The following is a 12,081-nucleotide window of genomic DNA, read 5'->3' on the forward strand; positions in this document are numbered from 1 at the left end:
AAGCATGAGAGATCAATAGTTTCTATAAAACAAATCCACCACCGTGCTCTAAAAGATATAAGTGAAGTACTAGAGCAAAAACTATATAACTCAAAACATATAAGTGAAGCACATAGAGTATTCTAATAATTTCCGAATCATGTGTGTCTCTCTCAAAAGGTGTGTACATCAAAGATGAATGTGGTAAACTAAAAAAATAAAGACTCAAATAATACAAGAGGCTCCAAGAAAAACACATATCATGTGGTGAATAAAAATATAGCTCCAAGTAAAGTTACCGATGGAAGTAGACGAAAGAGGGGATGCCTTCCGGGGCATCCCCAAGCTTTGGCTTTTAGGTGTCCTTAGATTATCTTGGGGGTGCCATGGGCATCCCCAAGCTTAGGCTCTTGCCACTCCTTGTTCCATAATCCATCAAATCTTTCACCCAAAACTTGAAAACTTCACAACACAAAACTCAGCAGAAAACCTCGTGAGCTCCGTTAGCGAAAGAAAACAAAAGACCACTTCAAGGTACTGTAATGAACTCATTCTTTATTTATATTGGTGTTAAACCTACTGTATTCCAACTTCTCTATGGTTTATAAACTATTTTACTAGCCATAGATTCATCAAAATAAGCAAACAACACACGAAAAACAGAATATGTCAAAAACAGAACAGTCTGTAGTAATCTGTAACTAACGCAAACTTCTGGAACTCCAAAAAATCAGAAAAAATAGGAAGACCTATACAATTTGTTTATTGATAAGCAGCAATTGGAATCAATATTTTATCACGTTCTGGTGATTTTTAACAATTATTTTCGTGAACAGAAAATTTCTGGAATTTTTTGCAAGATCAAATAACTATCATCCAAGAAGATCCTATAGGTTTAACTTGGCACAAACACTAATTAAACATAAAAACACATCTAACTAGAGGCTAGAACAAATATTTATTCCTAAACAGAAGCAAAAAGCAAAAAACTAAAAATAAAATTGGGTTGCCTCCCAACAAGCGCTATCGTTTAACACCCCTAGCTAGGCATTGGTAATTCTAACGACGCTCACATCAAAGACAAGAATTGAAGCGCAAAGAGAGCATCATGAAACACGTGACAAACACATCTAAGTCTAACATACTTCCTATGCACAGGCATCTTATAGGCAAACAAATGATCATAGCAAGCAAAAACTAGCATATGCAAGGAAGAAGAAAGAGACGATAGCAATCTCAACATGACGAGAGGTAATTTAGTAACACGAAAATTTCTACAACCATATTTTCCTCTCTCATAATAATTACATGTAGGATCATAAGCAAATTCAATAATATAGCTATCATATAAAATATTTTCAACACGATCCTCATGCATGCAAAGTTGACACTCTTCCGAAATAGTGGGATTAACATTAACTAAAGTCATGACCTCTCCAAACCCACTTTTATCAAAAATTTCATAAGATTGAATATTCTCCAAATATGTGGGATCTAAAGTTGACACTCTTCCAAACCCACTTTCAATAATATTGCAAACACTATTATCAATTTCATATTCATCATGGGGCTTAAATAAATTTTCAAGATCAAAAGAAGAAACACCCCAATCATGATCATTGCAACAAGTAGTAGACATAGCAAAACTAGCATCCCCAAGCTTAGGGTTTTGCATATTATTAGCACAATTGACATTATGAAAATTTATAGTAAAATTTTTGCAATCATGCTTTTCATCGAAGGAACTACCAAGTATGGGTGCATTAGCAACGACCTCATGTTTAACGTAAGGAACTATAGCAAATTCATCTTCATAAATATTGGCATCATGGCCACAAGGATAGCAAGCATCATGTTCATCAAGGGATATTTCAATCAAATCATCGGAATCATAATTATCTATAGATTCGTGCATATCATTATTTTCTTTAGAAGAAACGGTCATTCTTTCAATAAATTCTTTGACATAGACATTATGAGCATAGTTTTCATAGCAATATTCAAGTATGTCAAGATTTTCATATTCGTAAAGAGTAGTATCATACTTTTCAAGCAAAGAAGCAACTTCAAAAGAACCCTTAAAAGCAACAAATTCTTCAATTTGTTCAATATCATAGTAGCTATAAACACCCTTTGCATAAGAAGATAAGATTTCATTTTCATTAAACTCACATAGGTAGGGGAGGTGTTTTTTAGGGTTCTTAGAGCAACAAGTAATATCACAAATTTCACAAAGATTCCAAGCATAACACAGCAATTTGTTTATTTGTTTCCATAAGATTCTCCCTTTTTCAGACAAACGGTGACGCACAAAATGAGCATGCTCAGCTAAAGATTTGCCATCAACTAGGCTAGTTGGGGTTTCAGCACAAGCGCATAAGGATCGAAGATGATCCAAGTAGAACACTTTAAGTGGATCCATATCAATAGATTTTTAGCAAGCAAAGATGCAAGAAAATAGAAGGCACATGGCAACACAAGCAAGCGAAAAAGACGCGAACGGAAAAGAGAGGGCGAATAAAATGGCAAGGGTGAAGTGGGGGAGAGGAAAACGAGAGGCAAATGGCAAATAATGTAATGCGGGAGATAAGGGTTTGTGATGGGTACTTGGTATGTTGACTTTTGCGTAGACCTCCCCGGCAACGGCGCCAGAAATCCTTCTTACTACCTCTTGAGCACTGCGTTAGTTTTCCCTTGAAGAGGAAAGGGTGATGCAGCAAAGTAGCGTAAGTATTTCCCTCAGTTTTTGAGAACCAAGGTATCAATCCAGTAGGAGGCCACGCACGAGTCCCTCACACCTACACAAACAAATAAATCCTCGCAACCAACGGGATAAGGGGTTGTCAATCCCTACACGGTCACTTACGAGAGTGAGATCTGATAGAGATGATAAGATAATATTTTTGGTATTTTTATGATAAAGATGCAAAGTAAAGAAAGTAAAATAAAACGGCAAAAGAAATAGCCAAGTGTTGGAAGATTAATATGATGGAAAATAGACCCGGAGGCCATAGGTTTCACTAGTGGCTTCTCTCGAGAGCATAAGTATTTACGGTGGGTGAACAAATTACTGTTGAACAATTGACAGAATTGAGCATAGCTATGAGAATATCTAGGTATGATCATGCATATAGGCATCACGTCCGAGACAAGTAGACCGACTCCTGCCTGCATCTACTACTATTACTCCACACATCGACCGCTATCCAGCATGCATCTAGAGTACTAAGTTCATAAGAACAGAGTAACGCCTTAAGCAAGATGACATGATGTAGAGGGATAAAATCATGCAATATGATAAAAACACCATCTTGTTATCCTCGATGGCAACAATACTATACGTGCCTTGCTGCCCCTACTGTCACTGGGAAAGGACACCGCAAGATTGAACCCAAAGCTAAGCACTTCTCCCATTGCAAGAAAGATCAATCTAGTAGGCTAAACCAAACTGATAATTCGAAGAGACTTGCAAAGATAACCAATCATACATAAAAGAATTCAGAAGATTCAAATATTGTTCATAGATAAAGTTGATCATAAACCCACAATTCATCGGTCTCAACAAACACACCGCAAAAGAAGATTACATCAAATAGATCTCCACAAGAGAGGGGGAGAACATTGTATTGAGATCCAAAAAGAGAGAGGAAGCCATCTAGCTAATAACTATGGACCCGAAGATCTGAGGTAAACTACTCACACATCATCGGAGAGGCTATGGTGTTGATGTAGAAGCCCTCCGTGATTGATGCCCCCTCCGGCAGAGCTCCGGAACAGGCCCCAAGATGGGATCTCACGGGTACAGAAGGTTGAGGCGGTGGAATTAGGTTTTTGGCTCCGTATCTGGTAGTTTGGGGGTACGTAGGTATATATAGGAGGAAGGAGTACGTCGGTGGAGCAACGTGGGGCCCACGAGGGTGGAGGGCGCACCCAGGGGGGATAGGCGCGCCCCCTACCTCGTGGCTTCCTGGTAGCTTTCTTGACATAGGGTCCAAGTCCTCTGGATCACGTTCCCGAAGGTTTCATTCCGTTTGGACTCCGTTTGATATTCTTTTTCTGCGAAACTCTGAAATAGGCAAAAAAAAAGCAATTCTGGGCTGGGCCTCCGGTTAATAGGTTAGTCCCAAAAATAATATAAAAGTGTATAATAAAGCCCAATAATGTCCAAAACAGAAGATAATATAGCATGGAGCAATCAAAAATTATAGATATGTTGGAGACGTATCACGCCCGCACCCGCGTCGCCTGTTCGGGCAGCCCCCGTGGCACCCAAACCCACTATGGCCCTTAGGGCCTATGACATATGGGCCCCGCCCACAGAACAAAAAACAAAGGATTTAAAAAAAATTAATTAAGTAAATAAGTAAATTAATTAACTTAATTAATCCTGTTTATTTAACCTAATTAACTATTGTTAATTAATTAAACAGTAATTAGATTAGTTAAATCCTAATTAGAATAAACAGAGTATGACATGCGGGACCCACACGTCAGATTGACCCAGTCAACGCACTGTTGACTGCTGTCATCATGATGACGTCAGCATACACTATGGATAATGTTGAATTAAAATAATTAAATAAATTCTGAAAATGATTAAAACTTTAGAAAAACATAGAAAATAAACCGTAGCTCAGATAAAAATGTTTTCTACATGAAAGTTGCTCAAAACGACGAGGCGAATCCGGATACGCAGCCCGTTCGTCTGCCACACATCCATAGCATAGCGAACACGCAACTTTCCCCCTCCGGTTCATCTGTCCGAAAACGCAAAACACCGGGGATACTTTCCCGGATGTTCCCCCCTTCGCCGATATCAGTTCCTACCGCGTTAGGGCACACCTAGCACCGCTCATTGTCATGACATGCATCGTCATGCATGTGTTTGCATTATATTTATTGTTTCTTCCCCCTCTTCTATCGCTAGACACCGAGACTGATGCCGCTGCTGGTACCCCGATCGACTACGTTGTTGACGACCCCTCCTTGCCAGAGCAACCAGGCAAGCCCCCCTTGATCACCAGATATCGCATATTCCTTCTCTCTACTGCTTGCATTAGAGTAGTGTAGCATGTTACTGCTTTCGGTTAATCCTATTCTGCTGCATAGCCTACCATTGTTGCTACAGTTGTTACCCTTACCTGCAATCCTAAATGCTTAGTATAGGATGCTAGTATCCATCAGTGGCCCTACATTCTTGTCCGTCTGCCATGCTATACTATCGGGTCGTGATCACTCGGGAGGTGATCACGGGTATATACATATATACATACATACTATACAGGTGATGACTAAAGTCGGGTCGGCTCGTTGAGTATCCGCACGTGATTTCGATGTGGGGGCTGAAAGGACAGGTGGCTCCATCAAGGTAGTGGTGGGCCTGAGTTCCCGACGGCCCCCGACTGTTACTTTGTGGCGGAGCGACAGGGCAGGTTGAGACCACCTAGGTGAGAGGTGGGCCTGGCCCTGGTCGGCGTCCGTGGTTACTTCATAATAACACGCTTAACGAGATCTTGGTATTTGATCTGAGTTGGGTTGTTGACCTTATACGCACTAACCGCCACGTGGGACAAGATATGGGCAACCGGCGTCGTGGTATCAGCCGAAGCTCTTTTTGACGTCAGCGACTGAGCGGCGCGCGCCGCATTGGACCTGTAGCGACCAGACCTCAAATGGCCTGTGCTGCTGTGCACCAGTGTCATCCCTGGATCAGTAATGCTGACACGCACAGTACAAATGGAGGATTTATAACAGAGTAGCAATCACACACTTATTACATCGAATATCTCCAAAGAGATTAAGTATGATAAACATGGCTTAAGGCCATCTAATAACGATAACAGCGGAAGACTTGGAAGATAAGTGAGTCCATCAACTCCAGCGGCATCACTGAGTATAAGACCACGACCTAAGGCACCTTACTCGTCGTCTGAAAAGTCTGCAACATGAAACGTTGCAGCCCGAAAACGGGTCAGCACATAGAATATGCTGGCAAAGCAACACATAGAGAGCAATGAACAATGATAAGGCTATACTATATGCATATATGGCTGTGGAAAGGCTCTATGGTTACAGTTTTGCGAAAAGCCAATTTTATCCTACTACAAAGGAATAAATTTTATTTAACTATCATGGTGGTTGAAACATTGAGAAGGTACCTCCAACTCAATCCCAATTAAGTAACATCATTAACCCAACAAAATTAATTATAAGTATCACGGTGATGAGATTCAAATGATAATCCAGGTACTAGATACTCAAGTTGTCCATAACCGGGGACACGGCTAATCATGATCAGTTTGTACACTCTGCAGAGGTTTGTGCACTTTTCCCCACAAGACTCGATCGCCTCCGCTTGATTCTCGCACTACATGATGTTTGAGAAACGGATGACCGAGACACAGTCTTTCAGAAACAGTCACTCTCTACTCTGGATGGACCGGTACACCTACTTCCCCTACATCTGCTAGTCCACCTCTTCAAGAGATCCTGTAACCTACTCAGCTATGCTAGAGCCCATAATAGCTTGCGGCTGCACACGGAAGTTTCTAGCATGAATAATCTTATGATCCCTTTGAGCCTGGGTGGCGGACCTTATACATACAGACAACACTGGGTTCTCCAGGTGCCTCAATCCACCCAGATGTGAGTTTTAGTTGCCACCTTAAGTTGAACCATTATTAAACACTCACATCTGTCATGAATATCTCTCAAACCCAATCCACGTCTACGAGCATAGCATGGCAATAATAAAAGCAACGTAGAAGTAACTCCCAAGGGTTTGATAAAGAACAGGTAATAGGTACTACCTCAACTACTTCCCAATACCCATAGTTTAATTAGATCCTAATCATGCAATGTGTTTGAGGAAATAGATCTAATGCAAATAAAACTGGGTATGAACGGGGTATGATCAAAGTGTTACTTGCCTTGCTGATGATCCGCAAAACCTAGCGAGTCGAAGTAACAAGCGGCACACACCGGGTACTCTATCGCAACAAACAAGCACACAATCAGTACTCATCTAATGCACAGGTAAAACTCGAAAGAAAGATCCAACCAGAAAGTTCAACTTAAGAACTCCGGTTTGCAAAAAGAATCAACTCGAAAGAAGCAACGAAAGTCAAACGGCGAAAGAAAGAAACTTCGTTTGCTAATCTGGATCTAGGTCAAATTTTACTGTAGCAAAAACTTGTTTGAGTAGGTTAAACGGAAAGAGAATTTCGATACGAAACTCTAGGCGCTTGAATCACCTGATTCCGATAAACGAGCGAGAAGTTAAACAGATTCGAAGTTTCGATCAGAAATCGAATCTGAGAAAATAACGAGAAAATCCGACGAAAAAGAAAAACGGACGAACGGTTAAATAACGGACGTTCGTTAACAGAGAAAAATCGACGAACGCGTTCGTTGAAACGAACGGTTCGGTGAACGCTCGTGAAATAAGAAAACCGAAAAAAAAACCGATCTAGGGTTTTTTTTAATATGTTCCACGGAAAATATTGCGTAGAAAAATAAATAAAAATCAGAAAAATACGTAATAAATTTTCCCCGTCTAGTTAGAAAATCTAGAATAGGGTGAACATTTTTAAAATCAAAAATAAATATTTTGAAAACATGCATATTTTTAAATGCAATAAAAATTGCAAATAAAATCCAATAAATTCCAAATAATGATTTTAACATTTTTCCTCCAGTATTTCAATATGTTTGGAGAAGTCATATTTTCTCCTCTCGTTTATTTTTAAAAGAAATATTTTACCGGAGAGAAAAAATAATTAAAATCCCAATCCTCGTTTGAAAGTCAAATAAGAAAATTTGAGAAAATCCCCAACTCTCTCCGAGGGTCCTTGAGTTGCTTAGGATTTATCGAGGATTTGTAAAAATGCAATAAAACATGATATGCAAATGATGTCCTATGTATAACATTCCAAATTGAAAATTTGGGATGTTACAGGACCGTAAGCCCACGCTTGTATTAACGGGGCTAGGTCTGCTTCCGGCCGCGTTCGCAACGTGCAGGTGTGCAATGGGCGATGGGCCCAAACCCCTGCGCGCATAGGATTTAGACCGGCGTGCTGACCTCTCTATTGAGCCTAGGTAGGGCTGCGACATGTTGATCTCCCGAGGCCGGACATGACCCAGGAAAGTGTGCCCGGCCAAAGGGATCGAGCGTGTCGGGTAATGTGGTGCACCCCTGCAGGGAAGTTGATCTATTCGAATAGCCGTGTCCACGGTAACAGGCGACCCGGAGTTGTACCTTGACCTTATGACAACTAGAACCGGATACTAAATAAAACACACCCTTCCAAGTGCCATATATAACCCGGTGATCGCTCTCTAGCAGGGCGACGAGGAGAGGATCACCGGGTAGGATTATGCTATGCGATGCTACTTGGTGAACTTACCATCTACTCTCTTCTACATGCTGCAAGATGGAGCCTGCCAGAAGCGTAGTCTTCGACAGGACTAGCTATCCCCCTCTTATTCTGGCTTTCTGCAGTTCAGTCCACCGATATTGCCCCTTTACACAGATACCCATGCATAAGTAGTGTAGATCCTTGCTTGCGAGTACTTTGGATGAGTACTCACGGTTGCTTTTCTCCCTCTTTCCCCCTTTCCTTTTTACCTGGTTGTCACAACCAGAGGTTGGAGCCCAGGAGCCAGACGCCACCGTCGACGACGACCCCCTACTACACCGAGGGTGCCTACTACTACGTTCAGGCCGACGACGACTAGGAGTAGTTAGGAGGATCCCAGGCAGGAGGCCTGCGCCTCTTTCGATCTGTATCCCAGTTTGTGCTAGCCATCTTATGGCAACTTGTTTAACTTATGTATGTACTCAGATATTGCTGCTTCCGCTGACTCGTCTATGATCGAGCACTTGTATTCGAGCCCTCGAGGCCCCTGGCTTGTATTATGATGCTTGTATGACTTTTTATGTTTTTAGAGTTGTGTTGCGATATCTTCCCGTGAGTCCCTGATCTTGATCGTACACGTTTGCGTGCATGATTAGTGTACGATTGAATCGGGGGCGTCACAGGTCCGGACTCAGCAAATTCTTCTTCTTTGGATTCCTCTTCGGCAGCTGAGGTGGTTGAGATGATTGAGTTGGTGGAGGTCCATAATCTTCATCGTACTCAACCTCCTCCGCCTCCCCTTCTTCATGTGTGGCCTCCTCCTCCTCCTCCTCAACCAACCTAGACGACGAGGGAACATGGCTCGATGAGCCAATGTGACCCTGTGTGGCTACAGGCTGATAAGCTTCAACCGACCCAGCTCCAGCACACCCAAGCAGCCCTACTAGCTTGCGACAACGCTTCACAAACTTCTGCACTCACAATGAAACAAGGGCATAATAAGTATCAGGTTTATGATTGCAAGTGAACAAGACACATCTGTTCCGAGGAGGCTGAAATTGTACCTTCATTGTCCCCTCATTTTGTTCTCAGATTGTACGCCCCCGGGGGCATCACCTAGTGCATCTGAGGCTTCAAAGATGCATCTGTTCAGCTCACACGACTGCAACGGCATAAGTCAGTCATGATGACGAATAAAATAATTTAAATACAACCGTCGATTCAAACTTACCACTCTGTTGATGAGGGGTGCAAACTCCCTAAATCCACTATGCATGTCTCTGATGCCGGTCTGGTAGGCCTCTTCCTCGGGGTCATCCCTCTCCAGCTCCGCGATGTCTTCCGCCGTCCACCGAGGCCTGAGACGAAGACGGTGCTTCTGGCCATCATCGTACCACCTCATGTGTCGGTCCAGGTAAGCATCCCAGTCAGTCACTTTCCTCTCCACGTCTTTCCGGTACCTCCGTCGGTTCCACTCTGTCACATGAGTTTTATGCTCCTCTCCCCAGTCTGTGATCGACTGATTCTTCTGCCGGCTCATCCTGCAAGGCATAGGCCACAAGAAACATCATAATAAAGTCGCCACGCAATGAAATCATGGGCACGAAGAACAAAGTGCTCACAGGTGGAGCGCGTGGCCGCCGGTATCGGTGGGCGGGCCCGGTGGGGTATGCTGATACATCCCAAACTGCATGGCCACGCGGTGTGGCAAGTGCCACTCGACGGCGTACACACAGATCATGGGCACGATGCACCGCCAGACACCACGGTCCTCATCGCACATCACGTTCAGATCGAAGTCCCACTCTCGGTCATGATACGGCCATCAGTTTACCTATTACATATACGTTGGTAAGTTCCCACTCTCGGTCAAAAGTGGAATCAAAGAGAAAGGTGTTGAGCGAGTTTATATACATGTGTATGCGCCAAAGCGTCCAACTCGTTGATGTAGGTCTTGTACGAAGTCTTGTTTAGGCCCGTGTAGAGTTTGACAACGTCCCACTCGTAAGCTACGGTGGGGTGTCGAGTCTCGTCGCCGTCTTCGCTATAGGCACCCCATGGGCGTCTTGGCATCTTTTCGGACGCCCCACCGGCAGCCACTCCCACATCCAAATGGAGAAGGCCCAGACAAAGCCACCCATATTGGACTAGTCTCCCGTCCTCTGTGTTGCGTCGTCAAGCTGCAAAACATCAAATGAGGATCAGATATAACAAAATGTCATGGACATACTTTCGTAGGTAGGCAATTAGATACTCTCTTATCGAGCGGTATAGGTAGGTGAGAGATGCGGTCCCCCAACTGTACCCTGCATCCCAGTCCGCTAGGAAGAACAGATACGACCAGTTGGCAGAGTTCCGGGAGCTGTCTGGAAACACGACCTCCGTGAGAAGATACCACAGATAGGCCCTTGCATACTACTCCATAGTCGTCTCATCGGCGTCTTCGGGGCATGTCTTCCGGTGCTCTGAGAGCCAGGGCAACGACACACCGGATGTACGGTTACCCTTAGCACCGGGGCAGTCGCCGGTGAGGGTGGTAACCCTCTGCTGCCAGTTGGTCCTCTCCACTCGCCCGGTGAGTGCATGACCCTCGATCGGCATGGCAGTAATCATCGACCAATCCTCGAGGGTCACCGTCATCTCCCCGCATGGCAGATGGAAAGAATGGGTCTCCGGTCGCCACCGGTCAATCAAAGCTGTCAGAGCTGCGTGGACAAGCGTCGGCGGCTGACGCTTGAACTGCAACACAAAACCCAACAGTCGGGCTCTCTTGAAGAACGGCGCGTAGCGCTCGTCGTAGTCCATATGCCCATGAACCCCGTGACCCCTCATGCGCAGTGGCTGGAGCATCTGTCAAAAAGTGAACGCCAAAAGTTAGGAAATTATTTTCATCAATCCGAAAACTTTGATCAATATTTCCTTCATATTACTTACCTCTCCGTTCTCTATGAAACGGGCACGATGACCCTTGTCGAATGCGTAGTCAAGCATGGAGTACCGTGGGCCGATGTTGTCCGCAAGAGGTGCCCGCCTTAATAAAATTTCATAAACAAAAGCATCATAAGCATAAGCATACATAAACAAAAAATGAAATCAAATCATATCAACATGCATCATATCAAAATAAAATCTTAAGCATATTCCTCCAACAACATCTACTAAACATGATGGATCAAATCATATCAACATGCATCATATCAAAAAAAAATCCTCCAACATGCATCATATCATCATATTTTTAAACAATTTTTTTTAAAATAGAGTTCATCTTGAATGTAATTTCTCCAAACAACATCTTCATATCATCATATCAACATGCATCATAAAACTACAATCAAGTCCTCCCACATGCATTACATCATAATTTTTTTAACAAAAAAATTTTATGAACTAGGGTTCATCTTCACACTAACATATGAACTATTGATTAGAGTTCATATTCAATACCACTAGTTACTAAAGAACTAAGAACTAGAACTACAATCAAGCTAAAACAATCTTAGGTGAAAAAAAATTCCAATATAAGTTCAAAAATATGAGGGGTTTCAAGCAAATAATGCATCGAAACGGAAGCAAGTTTGCAAAAACTAATTGGAGGGATCGGAGAAGCTTACGTTTCTCTTTTCGGGGCCATCTCGGTCCGCAAAAACGGTGAAGATCCGAGGGGGAGAGTGGAGGAGATGAGAGAGGGAGAGAGGGGCGACTTGGGGGAGAAAAGATGAAACTGCCGACGGGGGAAGGG

This window comes from Triticum aestivum, chromosome 1D (assembly GCF_018294505.1).
Source record: "Triticum aestivum cultivar Chinese Spring chromosome 1D, IWGSC CS RefSeq v2.1, whole genome shotgun sequence".
In the NCBI taxonomy this organism is placed as follows: Eukaryota; Viridiplantae; Streptophyta; class Magnoliopsida; order Poales; family Poaceae; genus Triticum; species Triticum aestivum.